Consider the following 17,970-nt stretch of genomic DNA (forward strand, 5'->3'; position numbering starts at 1 on the left):
ATTTAAGTTTGACAGGTATATTTCGAGAACTGTATCCCGTACGTAGTCATGTGTTAAAACAACAACAATTAATTTCGTTAATATTTATAATTAGGATCTATAGAATCTCTGGTAGACTGCAAATGCTCATCAACTGCTGTATTATTGACAAAAACTTTCACGCAAAAATACTAGAAAAGTCATTTTCATTTGTTAAAGATGATGTACGGCAATTTGGTCACCCGTCGTTATCTACAATCATTTTCCGGCGAAATGGAAAAGCCATGTTCTATATAATCTTATAGTTAAACGGAATTGTGTCAGATTCTAACGCTAACGCTGGAGTACTATGTCGCATCGCAGTGATTATGATGTGGTAAATAAACCGAAACGTAGCTTCATTTTTTACTTTTACCTTTTTAATTAAACTAACGCCTATTTCTTTCTGCAAAATTGATTTTCAGCACAAGCTTTACCGCATTGCAAAATTACTACAATTTAACTAGAAGTGAGTTGAAATCTCTTTTAGAGCTAGCTACCAAGCAGTCATATGACCTTATATTAAGGCGCAAATGTGTCCCTTAAGAATGGAAATTTTTGCCTCTCTAAGCACTGAAACGGGAGTAGTTGTATGTTCGAATCTCATTTTGGTAATATTTTTCTTTTTTTTTTTCGCTGTTATAAATTTTATTTTTCAAAATGAGTGTTCAAAAGCATTATTTAACTAATTGGTAAGGTGAAAGTGTTTCCATCAAAGTTTACAAAAGTGAATGTAGGCAGAATTAAGGTCTCCTCAAATGCCTGGAAAGTAGTTTGCGAAAATTAAAATTTCCACAACGTTATGTAAGAGAGAAACGAAGACGCTCCACCTTACAAAATTTGGTAAAATGTAAGCGAAAGGCAAATTATATTGTAAATCATGATGAAAACGGAATTCTTTTCGCCACGTTAATGACACAGCAACAAAGTATGATTTCGGAAATCACAATCTGATAGACAACTTTTGGTAATCTTTATTCGCGAGGTTGTTTACGTATATCATACGTCTTGTTCACTTTTTATGACAAAATTTACCAACAAAAGTGCGTTGACGATATTTTTGTGTTATTTTCATCCCTAGACTACTTGCCAAAATTTCAGAATTACTAGAATAAATGCCACCCAAACATCTCTTTTACATCAGAGACGGATAAAAGCAATAAACTATCTTCCCTCGACATATGAATTACTCGCGATGTTTGTTCATAATGCACGATAGTCCCATCAGATCAGCTCCTTTGTATTTATATAATTAGGTATTTAATCCGTAACTATGCTCACTGTTAAACCTTGTATATATTTAGATCAAATTTTTACGTTTTTGATTGCTTGAAAATGGGTGTGTGAACACTCGAAACGTCGCAAATAATGCAGTTTTTTTTTGTCAATATACTACTATTATAATATTAACGATGCTCAAGTGTGAAGCGTTCTAACATGTAGGAGCTTTTAGATCTATTTAGATCTATCTAAAATATTTAAATTGTGCCGTTACTAGTTCTACCAGTGGACCAAAATTCCTTACAGTACCCAACACGAGCAAAAATATTTTAACACGTGAAATTGGAGTCAAATGACTGGAAATTGAAACCCAATCAGTTATTTTGCTCGAATGTTTCAATGCAAAAAATCCTCTTCATTTCAGTGCTTTTAGTAAAGTTGAAAATATTAAAAGTTTTAATAAAGGAGTTCTACCAGTGTGCCAACATGTTCGAGAGAAGCTGAATTGTTTCATAACTTATAATTAATGCGCGTGGAATATTATTTGTAAGGAGACCTGAAAAATTAGATTGCGCGAAACTGCATATGGAGTTGTTCTCTTTTTCAAGACAACATGCATAATTGCTGTGGAATTGTAATGCCCGCTTTGCATTAATAAAAGAGTGATTAAGCATTTCACAGTCACACAAAACAGTACATGGTAATTCTATTTTATTTCACCATTAAGAAGTGCGCGAAAATCTGTCCCAAACGCTCGGTTTGCGAAAATAAATGCACAGGAAGAAGATGTGCACAATTAACACACACGCAAAATTCTCATGCATATATTTTTATAATTATAAACATAAAGAACTACGTCGTATGTATATTGCAGCATTGCAGTTTAGAGTTTGGCGTGCGCGTAAGGGTTGATGGCAAACGTATTATCCTAGATAAAGGTAAAAAAATCACATACAGCAATCCAGAATCCTATAACCTCTTGCTTGCTAGAGAGCCACAACCACAACATAAAAATGAATAATAACATACCAAACTTTGACAGAATAGGAATAAATAACGCTAGCCTTAAAATTTACGTTTGTAGCCAAAATCTTAAAACTTAAGATTTATCTGTGGCTAGAAAACGTGATGATATTTTCATCTTAACATGTGAAAACCTACCAAAAAGTAAATATTCCTTTAGATACAAAGTATTAGGAAAGAAGAAATGTAAAAAAACCAGACTTACTAACGCCAAAGCCACAGCTTTCAAATTGACCGTAGCTCAGATTAGGAAAAAAAATGATATAATAGGCCTAACTTGGCTGGTATAAGGTTGGAAAAAATCTCAAGTCAACAAAAGTTTTAAGTTGGCAAAGATTTGAAAGTCAGCAACAATAATAGTGACTGGTACAAAATTTAGTCACTTTTATGTTTGGGAAAATTGTTGAAAAAACAGTTTATTTCAAAGCAAATAGTTTTTAGATAACAATTTTAACTTAAAATTAAACTCTAGTATCGAACATTTGTAACTTAACATTTTTGTCTTCTACTGCGTTACAAGAGGAGTGTTAACCGGCGAAAAAAATTAGCGGGTAGGAAATAAAAATATTAAATATTAGCCACTAAAGCAACATTTGGACACTTTAGCCCCGCCTTTTTACCAATCAAATACACCAGCAGTCTACAAGTATATCAAGCTGTCATGTGCTTCTGACATAACCATTTAGATTTATGGAAATAAAAGATGATTCCGAAACCTTTATGGATACACACAATTTAGTCTGACTTGTATTATTTATGTATTAGTTGGACTAGTTTCGTTTACTTAACACCAGGCGTTTAAAATATATATTTTTCAGACTCGCTAATCTCTAAAAATAAAATAATAACCGGTTACCCCGAGCTGTACCGCGATATTTCGCCCGAAGTCTAAGTGCCGACCGAGCTTGCGAGGTCGATGCAATGACATAGGGCAATATTTTCGGTACATCACGGGGTAATCCATTATTATTGTATTTGTTAACTGTCTAAGTTATATTACAACAGTAATAAGAACTTCGGTTAAATTTTTTTTATAGTAATATAATTCACTGGCACTACTTTCGTTAACACTCGAGGTCAATATTCGAAACAGTCCTGTGTAATAAGAAACATATATGCAGAATTTAAAAGACCCTATAAAATAAATCCTCGTAAACAAAACATTATGATGTTTGAAACATGATTCATTTGCATTTATCGATCATGATGCCCCCGAGGTTGATATGACGGAAATAAAGCTCGAGGTTGAAAACTGGCAGAAGAATATCAAGGAGGTAAAGGATAAAATCATGTAATATGATAGCGAGATCAAGACGAAGGAGGGTAAATTGAAAGAACTCAAGAAGCAGAAGGCCGGGGTTCGAAGGTTTCATTGCCGATCTTGAGAAGGATATTAATCTCTTGAAGAAGGATAAAAATGTTGCACTGGGTAGGCATGGTCTACTTTCCTCCGAGATTTTTAAGCATCTGGGGAGTATTAAGTCCGAGTTGATGAAATTGCTGGAGATGACATGCCTTTGCTTAAAAAGCTTAAAACACTCTTCAGGGAGCAGGGTCTTACCATAACCAGCATAGTCTCCGCTGTAGGTCTGCTGGTTTCCATTATTGCCCTTGCCGTTACAGGAGGGGGTGGTGCAGCAGCAGGTGCTGCAGGGAGAAGTACCGCGGAGGGTGGTGAAAAAGAGTTCTTGCAGAAGCAACTCGAGAGGCTCGATAATATCTGGCAGGCAAGGCGGGTGTTGCGTTACCCGGGATCATCGGTACGGTAGTCTCGTTCTTTCTGAGGGTAGCTGCCAAAGTTATCGAATATGCGGTCAAACATCTCTATCTCGCCAGCGCGGCTGCTGCCGGATATTTCGTGCTCTCTATCAGATAATAGGCCTATTTTTCAGCAATATATATGCGAGGATGAGGCTGACCCCTGTTATGATAATAATAGTCTTGGCATCTTCCTGTTTATTTTGTGGGGGTTGTTGGGGTAGTGGGGGCGTAACATGTTTGGCGTGTAGGAGGCCTGTATAGTATGATCAGGAGTATGTATGGGAGACATAGGATTAGTGTCATGCTTGGGTGGTAGTTTGATATCTGCCACATGTCTGATGGTATGCCTGAGAGGTGCAGCATGCCCCACAATAGGCCTATTATTCAAGTCAAGCCTGATACCAATAATCGCACTTGCAGGGCAATCAAAATATTATTATTATAGTCAAACATTTTGCCAATTCGCAGATTCATATCGGAGGGTAACATGTACACGTGATGCATGACAGCGAAGTTCACCGGGGTCCTGGCATATTGCAGTACCTTCTGGAACTCGGTGATGTCATGTCTTACATTTTCTTGCCTTATGACTATAGCCTCAAATTTGTGCAGTAACATTTGCCTTGCTTTATAATTGTCTGCATTAGATCCAATCAGGAATGCTTTGGCACCTGCTTGAGATCCCAGCAATAGGATCACATAAGCCCTTATACTCTCACTCAGCTTAGTCAGGCCCTCTGATGTCAGACCTTTGCTTTTGGGCATAATAATCTTGGCCCAATCACCGTCAACCTGGGGCCACCATCTGCCATCTGCCAATGACGACGTGACAGCCTTGAATTTATACAGGGCATTAGCATCTGCACCGTACTCGCGGCATATCAGTGCGTATATGTGGAGTAAAGGTTTTATACTGTTCGAACCCATCGTCATACGGCATGGGTACCTTCATCCTTGCCAGGATGCAACGCATATGGTAATAGACATGGAATTTAAAAATCGAGTTGATAAGGGGTACCGGGACCGTCATGTCCATAATTAAAACGACATGGAATGTTCTTGTATTTGCTACAAGAATTTGAATGAGAGTGGATTTGATATTGAGAGACAAGTTTGTGTAATTCAGGCTCAATTAATGGATCAGGGAGGTCTGCGCGTATTGCATTATCAACAAAAGATGTGTAACTGTCTGTGGTTTCGTTTGTAAGAGTTGGTGAATCTAACAACCAAAGAAAAGCATGGATGTGGGGTGAACCTCTAAACTGAAATTCGACTTTAATAGCATAATTAGCTACTTGGCCAATAGGACTACTCTTATGAAGCAAAATTTCTCTAAAAAAATTCTCTACTCTGTATTGAAAGTGCCTTGCAGTTAAAACTGGGTTTTGATTAAGAATACTACAACGTCTAAAATAATCCAATTCGTTACTGCTAACATCAATGTTATTCAATTTTCCTATTATCACTACCAGTTCATCCCATCTCAAATCTGCACATGACAGAGTAAGGAAGTATGATGGCAATCCTAACTGTTTAACCATTGCTAAAACATCGTAAAGAAAATGTTTCCAATAAGCAGGTGTTCCTTTAATAGAGTTCATAAATTGGTAACCTTGACCTTCACAAATAAAAGAACGAACTGTTTCATGAAAATTAATTTGCAACTGCCCAGCCGTTATTGTGCCCTTTACCTTTTTCGTTGCAATATTTATTTGATTAAACAAATTTGACTGTTGCATTACATAATGAGCAAAAAATATATAATCAGCATTTGAAGAAAAGCGCTGGGAAAAATTTAACAAACGCTGGTTGAAATATTTTGTTGCTGTCAAGTACACTGGTCTAGCAACCTTATACCCAAACTTTCCAGTGGGAAATAAAAAGGGAAATGCAAGCTCCTCACAGTATTGGTCAGAAAAAAAAGATTGTGGTTGTTTATTCTCACCAGGAGCAATATCTAAAACCTCATCATCTGGATTTTGGAAATTTGGTATAACACACATTTCATCGCTACTTGCACAATTCATACTTAGGGGGTTTTCAGCTTCTAAATTGTCATCATCAATGTCAACTGTTACTGAAAATTCATTTGTGTCAACCATAGCATCTGTATCACATAAACTTAAAAATTCCTGGGTTATATTATCCATTCTTATCAGCACATCTGAGTAAAAGGAATTGAAATTTTTCAAATATTGTAGGGCTTCGTTTAAAAGCTCAGGACGTACACTTTGAAACACAACATGGCCTCGATAAGCCAATTTTCTCTTCACTTTAACAAACAATACACCACTACTATCTATACCCTGAGGAAGACAGTTATTAACGGCTTCTACTTGAATAGGAACATTGCAAATAGCACCTTTTATCTTTTGTTGTTGACCTTTAGGCATAACAGCTATTTTTTTAAATAATATTCTTTTTGAAAGTCTGTTTAAACATTGAATTTCATTAGGAAGATCAACAAAATTTAACTTATTCAAAACAGCCTGCGGGGGTATCTCAGCTTTTTTTAAATACTTATCGCAAGTTATGCAAATGTAAGCATGAGAATCAAAGCATAGAACATCTGTAAACACATAGTATAAATAGTATAAATAGTATAAATAGTATAAATAATTTTACAGTTTCTTGTAAAGGCTCCTATTACAAACTATGCAGACATAGTAGGGGCCATTCTGAATAGCTTTCTGGAAATTTAAAATGCAATCATTTATTGTTTTAGCACTTTTTTGTTTGCGCTTAGCATCAGCATTGTTATATGTATTTGCTTTCTCCTTATTGGAAACAGTTGCCTTTCGTTTTCTAGATTGCTCCCTGTTGTGTTCTGTTGCTTGCTGTTTTTTAGCTTTTTGCTTATTCTCCTCAGTTGCATGCTGCTTTTTAGCTTTCTCCTTGTTGACATCAGTTGCATGTCTTATTTTACATTTTTCCTTGTTGGCTTCCGTTGCCATGCGTAAACGACTCTTTTCTCTATTGACTTTGTTAGAATATAGTCGAGAAAGACTTACTTCTTCATCTGAATCAATACTTATGTATCGTAATTCATATGGCTCATCAACTGTCGTTAGATCAATGTAGGTTGTATGAAGGTATATTTCTAAATATCTCTTTCTTTGGGATTTCATTAAAGAAGAAAAACCATCAGGTGTTGGCTGACCGCAGTTATTTCTGCTATGAGAATCAAACAAGTAGACACAGTTCTTTTTAGGGAGTATCGCAACACAAATAAATTTCACGAAAAAAGTAACCCGTCTCCAATTGAGTTATTCAAATTTGACAAAAAGCGCGGAATAGAATAGCTACTTAAAAGACCATATTCTTTATCTAAATAAGTAACATTAGATCCAAATATAGGCACACTGTTTGGTAGATCAGGTACCGTATGGTATGTGTTTTTATTGAGAGATTTGTATAGTTTATCTGCTTCTGTAATGATAAAATCAATATCATTAACATTCCAATTACCTGGGGACTTTACTCTAGTTGAAAAAGAAACTGCATACAAGCTACAACATGCACACGGTTTTCCAGCACTTTCGCCGAACATAGAATGGGATTGATTAAACGATCCATGAGTAATTTTCAGGAGAGACATCTTACATTTCAATCCAATTCACACCACATGTACCTCTAGCACAGTAGCAGTTTTTTATATATAATATAACATATATATTAATTATAATAATTGTACTTTTATGGTGCAACAAAGCTGCACTAGCTTTTATGGTGCGACAAAGCTGCACTAGCTTTTATGGTGCAACAAAGCTGCACTAGCTAAAGAAAAGAACAACAAGCACTGAGTAAATTACTGCTGATTATTCGACGATATATTGTAAGGGAAAATTTCAAAACTAAAAAATCTGTAATTTGACTTGGTCAATCTGACTTCGTCGTGTAGTTCTTTGAGAAATCATGGTCTATTCGATGAAAATAAATTCTGTAAAATAGACGCATTCAAATATAGCTCAGCGTCTGTTCATGGTTTCCGCATAGCAAATTTTGTGAGTCACTTACACTGTGTTCTAAACTCCCAAAACTGCAAAGAGCGTAGTCGCACAGAAGCTTGGATTTGAAACACGGATCTCCACTTCGCTACAACCGTGAATTATATTGTATAAATACGAAGAATCGCAAATATATAACACTCGCCTCTTTTAAACGCCTCGTTTATCAATTCCACAGCTAAGTAAAAGAACCTGAGATGAATTTGTCGACCCTAAAGTACAATTATCCTGCATCATTACGAGATATCGCAAATACATGACACTCTTCTCTTTTAAATCCCTCGTTTATCAATTTTACGACTAAAATATATAGACCCTGAGACGAGGTTGTCGACCCTAAATGACAATTATCTTGTATAAGTACAAAAAATCGCAAATATATAACACTAGTCTCTTTTAAATGCCTCGTTTATCAATTCCACAGCTAAGTAAAAGACCCTCAGACGAAGTTGTCGACCCTAAAGTACAATTATCCTGCATTAATACCAAAAATCGCAAATATATAAGACACTCGTCTATTTTAAATGCCTCGTTTATCAATTCCACGGTTAAGAAAAAAGAACCTGAGACGAAGTTGTTGACCCTAAAGTACAATTATCCTGTATCAATACAAAAAATCGCAAATACATGACACTCGTCCCTTTGAAATTCCTCGTTTATTAATTTTACGGCTCAAATATATAGAACCCGAGAAGTTGTTGACCCTAAATGACAATTATCCTGTATCAATACAAAAATCACAGATATATAAGACACTCGTCTTTTTTAAATGCCTCGTTTATCAATTTTACGGCTCAAATATATAGAACCTGAGACGTTGTTGATCCTAAAGTACAATTGTCCTGTATTAATACGTAAAATTGCAAATATATAACACTCGCCTCTTTTAAATGCCTCGTTTATCAATTCCACAGCTAAGTAAAAGACCCTGAGACGAAGTTGTCAACCCTAAAGTACAATTATCCTGCATTAATTCGAAAAATCGCAAATATATAAGACACTCATCTATTTTAAATGCCTAGTTCATCAATTTTACGGCTAAAATATATAGAACCTGAGACGAAGTTGTTGACCCTAAATGAAAATTATCCTATATCAATACAAAAAATCGCAAATATATAACACTCGTCTCTTTTAAATGGCTAGTTTATCAATTCCACGGTTAAGATATAAGAACCTGAGACGAAGTTGTTGACCCTAAATAACAAATATCTTCTATTAATACGAAATATCGCAAATATTTAACACTCGTCTCTTTTAAATGCCTCGTTTATCAATTTTACGGCTAAAATATATAGAACCGGAGATGTTGTTGACCCTAAATGACATTATGTTGTATAAATACGAAGAATCGCAAATATATAACACTCGTCTCTTTGAAATTCCTCGTTTATCAATTTTACGGCTAAAATATATAGAACCGGAGATGTTGTTGACCCTAAATGACATTATGTTGTATAAATACGAAGAATCGCAAATATATAACACTCGTCTCTTTGAAATTCCTCGTTTATCAATTTTACGGCTCAAATATATAGAACCTGAGACGTTGTTGACCCTAAAGTACAATTATCCTGCATTAATACAAAAAATCGCAAATATATGAGACACTCGTCTTTTTTAAATACCTCGCTTATCAATTTTACGGCTGAAATATAAGAACCTGAAAGGAGGTTGTTGACCCTAAAGTACAAATGTCCTGTATCAATACGTAAAATCGCAAATGTATGACACTCGTCTCTTTCAAATGCCTCTTTTATCAATTGTACGGCTAAAATATATACAACCTGAGACGAGGTTGTCGACCCTAAATGACAATTATCTTGTATAAATACAAAAATCGCAAATATATGAGACATTCGTCTTTTTTAATGGCCTCGTTTATCAATTTTACGGCTAAAATATATAGAACCTGAGACGAGGTAGTCGACCCTGAATGACAATTATCTTGTATAAATACGAAGAATCGCAAATATAAAACACTCGTCTCTTTGAAATTCCTCGTTTTCAATTTTACGGCTAAAATATATAGAACCTGAGATGCTGTTGACCCTAAAGTACAATTGTCCTGTATCAATACGCAAAATTTCAAATATATAACACTCGCTTCTTTTAAATGCCTCGTTTATCAATTTTACGGTTAAAATATATAGAACCTGTGACGAGGTTGTCGACCCTAAATGACAATTATCTTGTATGAATACGTAAAATCGCTATTACATGACACTCGTCTCTTTTAAATGCCTCGTTTATCAATTATACGGCTAAAATATATAGAACCTGAGACGAGGTTGTCGACCCTAAATGACAATTATCTTGTATAAATACGAAGAATCGCAAATATATAACACTCGTCTCTTTTAAATGCCTCGTTTATCCATTTTACGGCTCAAATATATAGAACCTGAGACGTTGTTGTTGACCCAAAATGACAATTATCTTGTATCAATACAAAAATCGCAGATATATGAGAAACTTTTCACTTTGAAATGCCTCGGTTATCAATTATACAGCTGAAATATATAGATCCTGAGACGAGGTTACCGACCCTAAATGACAATCATCTTTTATCAATGCGAAAAATCGCAAATATGTAACACTCGCCTCTTTTAAATTCCTCGTTTATCAGTTTTACGACTAAAATATGTAGAACCTGAGACGAGGTTACCGACCCTAAATGACAATCATCTTTTATCAATACGAAATATCGCAAATACATGACACTCTTCTCTTTTAAATGCCTCGTTTATCAATTCCACAGCTAAGTAAAAGACCCTGAGACGAAGTTGTCGACCCTAAAGTACAATTATCCTGCATTAATACCAAAAATCGCAAATATATAAGACACTCGTCTATTTTAAATGCCTCGTTTATCAATTCCACGGTTAAGATAAAAGAACCTGAGACGAAGTTGTTGACCCTAAAGTACAATTATCCTGTATCAATACAAAAAATCGCAAATACATGACACTCGTCCCTTTGAAATTCCTCGTTTATTAATTTTACGGCTCAAATATATAGAACCCGAGAAGTTGTTGACCCTAAATGACAATTATCTTGTATCAATACAAAAATCGCAGATATATAAGACACTCGTCTTTTTTAAATGCCTCGTTTATCAATTTTACGGCTCAAATATATAGAACCTGAGACGTTGTTGATCCTAAAGTACAAATGTCCTGTATCAATACGTAAAATCGCAAATGTATGACACTCGTCTCTTTCAAATGCCTCTTTTATCAATTGTACGGCTAAAATATATAGAACCTGAGACGAGGTTGTCGACCCTAACTGACAATTATCTTGTATAAATACGAGTAATCGCAAATATATACCACTCGCCTCTTTTAAATTCCTCGTTTATCAGTTTTACGACTAAAATATGTAGAACCTGAGACGAGGTTGTCGACTCTAAATGACAATTATCTTGTATAAATACGAAGAATCGCAAATATATAACACTCGCCTCTTTTAAATGCCTCGTTTATCAATTCCACAGGTAAGTAAAAGACCCTGAGACGAAGTTGTCGACCCTAAAGTACAATTATCCTGCATTAATTCGAAAAATCGCAAATATATAAGACACTCGTCTATTTTAAATGCCTCCTTTATCAATTCCACGGTTAAGATATATGAACCTGAGACGAAGTTGTTGACCCTAAATTACAAATATCTTGTATTAATACGAAATATCGCAAATATTTAACACTCGTCTCTTTTAAATGCCTCGTTTATCAATTTTACGGCTAAAATATATAGAACCTGAGACGTTGTTGACCCTAAAGTACATTCATCCTGTATCAATACAAAAAATCGCAAATATATAACACTCGTCTCTTTGAAATGCCTCGGTTATCAATTTTACGGCTAAAATATATAGAACCTGAGACGAAGTTGTTGACCCTAAATGACAATTATCCTGTATCAATACAAAAATCGCAGATATATAAGACACTCGTCTCTTTAAATGCCTCGTTTATCAATTTTACGGCTCAAATATATAGAACCTGAGACGTTGTTGATCCTAAAGTACAATTGTCCTGTATTAATACGTAAAATTGCAAATATATAAATCTCGCCTCTTTTAAATGTCTCGTTTATTAATTCCACAGTTAAGTAAAAGACCCTGAGACGAAGTTTCGACCCTAAAGTATAATTATCCTGCATTAATACGAAAAATCGCAAATATATAAGACACTCATCTCTTTGAAATGCCTCGTTTATCAATTTTACGGCTAAAATATATAGAACCTGAGATGTTGTTGACCCTAAATGACATTATGTTGTATAAATACGAAGAATTGCAAATATATAACACTCGTCTCTTTGAAATTCCTCGTTTATCAATTTTACAGCTCAAATATATAGAACCTGAGACGTTGTTGACCGTAAAGTACAATTATCCTGCATTAATACAAAAAATCGCAAATATATGAGACACTCGTCTTTTTTAAATACCTCGCTTATCAATTTTACGGCTGAAATATAAGAACCTGAAAGGAGGTTGTTGACCCTAAAGTACAATTGTCCTGTATCAATACGCAAAATCGCAAATGCATGACACTCGTCTCTTTCAAATGCCTCCTTTATCAATTGTACGGCTAAAATATATACAACCTGAGACGAGGTTGTCGACCCTAAATGACAATTATCTTGTATAAATACGAGTAATCGCAAATATATAACACTCGTCTCTTTTAAATGCCTCGTTTATCAATTTTACGGCTCAAATATATAGAACCTGCGACGTTGTTGTTGACCCTAAATGACAATTATCTTGTATCAATACAAAAATCGCAAATATATGAGACATTCGTCTTTTTTAATGGCCTCGTTTATCAATTTTACGGCTAAAATATATAGAACCTGAGACGAGGTTGTCGACCCTAAATGACAATTATCTTGTATAAATACGAGTAATCGCAAATATATAACACTCGTTTCTTTGAAATGCCTCGTTTATCAATTATACAGCTGAAATATATAGATCCTGAGACGAGGTTGCCGACCCTAAATGACAATCATCTTTTATCAATGCGAAAAATCGCAAATATATAACACTCGCCTCTTTTAAATGCCTCGTTTATTAGTTTTACGACTAAAATATGTAGGACCTGAGACGAGGTTGTCGACTCTAAATGACAATCATCTTGTATAAATACGAAGAATCGCAAATATATAACACTCGCCTCTTTTAAATCCCTCGTTTATCAATTCCACAGCTAAGTAAAAGACCCTGAGACGAAGTTGTCGACCCTAAAGTACAATTATCCTGCATTAATTCGAAAAATCGCAAATATATAAGACACTCGTCTATTTTAAATGCCTCGTTTATCAATTCCACGGTCAAGATATATGAACCTGAGACGAAGTTGTTGACCCTAAATTACAAATATCTTGTATTAATACAAAATATCGCAAATATTTAACACTTGTCTCTTTTAAATGCCTCGTTTATCAATTTTACGGCTAAAATATATAGAACCTGAGACGTTGTTGACCCTAAAGTACATTTATCCTGTATCAATACAAAAAATCGCAAATATATGAGACACTCGTCTCTTTTAAATGTCTCTTTTATCAATTTTACGGCTCAAATATATAGAACCTGAGACGAGGTTGTCGACCCTAAATGACAATTATCTTGTATAAATACGAAGAATCGCAAATATATAACAATCGTCTCTTTGAAGTGCCTCGTGTATCAATTTTACGGCTAAAATATATAGAACCTGAGACGAAGTTGTTGACCCTAAAGTACAATTATCCTGTATCAATACAAAAAATCGCAAATACATGACACTCGTCCCTTTGAAATTCCTCGTTTATTAATTTTACGGCTCAAATATATAGAACCCGAGAAGTTGTTGACCCTAAATGACAATTATCTTGTATCAATACAAAAATCGCAGATATATAAGACACTCGTCTTTTTTAAATGGCTCTTTTATCAATTTTACGGCTCAAATATATAGAACCTGAGACGTTGTTGATCCTAAAGTACAAATGTCCTGTATCAATACGTAAAATCGCAAATGCATGACACTCGTCTCTTTCAAATGTATCAACACAAAAATCGCAGATATATGAGAAACTTTTTACTTTGAAATGCCTCGTTTATCAATTATACAGCTGAAATATATAGATCCTGAGACGAGGTTACCAACCCTAAATGACAATCATCTTTTATCAAGGCGAAAAATCGCAAATATATAACACTCGCCTCTTTTAAATTCCTCGTTTATCAGTTTTACGACTAAAATATGTAGAACCTGAGACGAGGTTGTCGACTCTAAATGACAATTATCTTGTATAAATACGAAAAATCGCAAATATATAGCACTCGCCTCTTTTAAATGCCTCGTTTATCAATTCCACAGCTAAGTAGAAGACCCTGAGACGAAGTTGTCGACCCTAAAGTACAATTATCCTGCATTAATTCGAAAAATCGCAAATATATAAGACACTCGTCTATTTTAAATGCCTCCTTTATCAATTCCGCGGTTAAGATATATGAACCTGAGACGAAGTTGTTGACCCTAAATTACAAATATCTTGTATTAATACGAAATATCGCAAATATTTAACACTCGTCTCTTTTAAATGCCTCGTTTATCAATTTTACGGCTAAAATATATAGAACCTGAGACGTTGTTGACCCTAAAGTACATTCATCCTGTATCAATACAAAAATCGCAGATATATAAGACACTCGCCTCTTTTAAATGCCTCGTTTATCAATTCCACAGCTAAGTAAAAGACCCTGAGACGAAGTTGTCGACCCTAAAGTACAATTATCCTGCATTAATTCGAAAAATCGCAAATATATAAGACACTCGTCTATTTTAAATGCCTCCTTTATCAATTCCACGGTTAAGATATATGAACCTGAGACGAAGTTGTTGACCCTAAATTACAAATATCTTGTATTAATACGAAATATCGCAAATATTTAACACTCGTCTCTTTGAAATGCCTCGGTTATCAATTTTACGGCTAAAATATATAGAACCTGAGACGACGTTGTTGACCCTAAATGACAATTATCCTGTATCAATACAAAAATCGCAGATATATAAGACACTCGTCTCATTTAAATGCCTCGTTTATCAATTTTACGGCTCAAATATATAGAACCTGAGACGTTGTTGATCCTAAAGTACAATTGTCCTGTATTAATACGTAAAATTGCAAATATATAAATCTCGCCTCTTTTAAATGCCTCGTTTATTAATTCCACAGTTAAGTAGAAGACCCTGAGACGAAGTTTCGACCCTAAAGTACAATTATCCTGCATTAATACGAAAAATCGCAAATATATAAGACACTAATCTCTTTGAAATGCCTCGTTTATCAATTTTACGGCTAAAATATATAGAACCTGAGATGTTGTTGACCCTAAATGACATTATGTTGTATAAATATGAAGAATCGCAAATATATAACACTCGTCTCTTTAAAATTCCTCGTTTATCAATTTTACGGCTCAAATATATAGAACCTGAGACGTTGTTGACCCTAAAGTACAATTATCCTGCATTAATACAAAAAATCGCAAATATATGAGACACTCGTCTTTTTTAAATACCTCGCTTATCAATTTTACGGCTGAAATATAAGAACCTGAAAGGAGGTTGTTGACCCTAAAGTACAATTGTCCTGTATCAATACGTAAAATTGCAAATATATAAATCTCGCCTCTTTTAAATGCCTCGTTTATTAATTCCACAGTTAAGTAGAAGACCCTGAGACGAAGTTTCGACCCTAAAGTACAATTATCCTGCATTAATACGAAAAATCGCAAATATATAAGACACTAATCTCTTTGAAATGCCTCGTTTATCAATTTTACGGCTAAAATATATAGAACCTGAGATGTTGTTGACCCTAAATGACATTATGTTGTATAAATATGAAGAATCGCAAATATATAACACTCGTCTCTTTAAAATTCCTCGTTTATCAATTTTACGGCTCAAATATATAGAACCTGAGACGTTGTTGACCCTAAAGTACAATTATCCTGCATTAATACAAAAAATCGCAAATATATGAGACACTCGTCTTTTTTAAATACCTCGCTTATCAATTTTACGGCTGAAATATAAGAACCTGAAAGGAGGTTGTTGACCCTAAAGTACAATTGTCCTGTATCAATACGTAAAATCGCAAATGCATGACACTCGTCTCTTTCACATGCCTCCTTTATCAATTGTACGGCTAAAATATGTAGAACCTGAGACGAGGTTGTCGACCCTAAATGACAATTATCTTGTATAAATACGAGTAATCGCAAATATATAACACTTTTCTCTTTTAAATGCCTCGTTTATCAATTTTACGGCTCAAATATATAGAACCTGAGACGTTGTTGTTGACCCTAAATGACAATTATCTTGTATCAATACAAAAATCGCAAAAATATGAGACATTCGTCTTTTTTAATGGCATCGTTTATCAATTTTACGGCTAAAATATATAGAACCTGAGACGAGGTTGTCGACCCTAAATGACAATTATCTTGTATAAATACGAGTAATCGCAAATATATAACACTCGTTTCTTTGAAATGCCTCGTTTATCAATTTTACGGCTGAAATATAAGAACCTGAAAGGAGGTTGTTGACCCTAAAGTACAATTGTCCTGTATCAATACGTAAAATCGCAAATGCATGACACTCGTCTCTTTCAAATGCCTCCTTTATCAATTGTACGGCTAAAATATATAGAACCTGAGACGAGGTTGTCGACCCTAAATGACAATTATCTTGTATCAATACAAAAATCGCAAATATATGAGACACTCGTCTTTTTTAATGGCCTCGTTTATCAGTTTTACGGCTCAAATATATAGAACCGGAGACGTTGTTGGTCCTAAAGTACAACAAGACGTATGATATACGCAAACAACCTCGTAAATGAAGTTTACGAAAAGCTGTCTAACAGATTGTGATTTCTGTTACGAAGACACGACATATTTTGCTATTCAGATAGGCAATAATATTTGTTACACACTATGCAATTATTTTTCAAAATTGATTTGTGAGATCTTCTTGAACTGAAAATTCTTCGAAAGTGAAGCCCAGAAGAGGAAAGCAGAAAAATGATAGTCGATGAAAGGCTAGTTAGTGTTAGTGTTTTTAACGTAGCCTTCCCACGCATAGACCCTATCAAGGTAGGTTTCCATAGGGTTGGGCAGCAGTGTAGCGAATCTATGGGCTAAACCAACCTCGTTCTCAGGGCATTTTGGCTTTTTTAGTATTGGAACGGCGAAACATGAAGCAACAAACAACGAAATTGCATTAGGTCGATCAGTTTCTTCGTCCCCCGCCACCTGCGTATGAAAGGGTAGATAAAAATTCAGTAAAGGGATGGAAGAATTACAATTTTTTTACGGATTTCATGGATGAATCCGGCTGAGACAAGTTCTTCTCCGTTCATGTACTTTTTCTTGTATTTACATAGGTTAGCGATGTATTAACACTGTTTAAAATATAATTCCCTCGACCCTAACACTAACCCACGGGCCAGGGTATCAATTGGAACGGGGTTATATTGCTAACTATTTACATAACAGAATCGCTACTATTTTTGAAAAATAATAGGTTCAATGGGTCGCAAATTTTGACGTTTTTCACAAAGGTTTCAGAAATCTCGCGAAAGTTTATTCTTCACGAAGTTTAATCCCCCCTTACAGTACGCCCCTCGATCAGCGTAATTATTTTGTAGAATCGCGGGGAGCAGGGAAAACTTTCTAGGCAATATGTTAGTTTTGTGTTAAGTATCAACTTCTAATGTATCAGGGAAAACTTAGACAAATTTTAAAGATGGACTTAACCAAGCTATAAAAAAAGAATGGGAATCAGGTTGACGGTAGCCCGCATATGCTAGGTGATCTTGTCCTGCGGTATGTTAAGAATAAAGTGGCAGGCGCTAGAAT

This window comes from Hydractinia symbiolongicarpus, chromosome 1 (genome assembly GCF_029227915.1).
Source record: "Hydractinia symbiolongicarpus strain clone_291-10 chromosome 1, HSymV2.1, whole genome shotgun sequence".
NCBI lineage: Eukaryota > Metazoa > Cnidaria > Hydrozoa > Anthoathecata > Hydractiniidae > Hydractinia > Hydractinia symbiolongicarpus.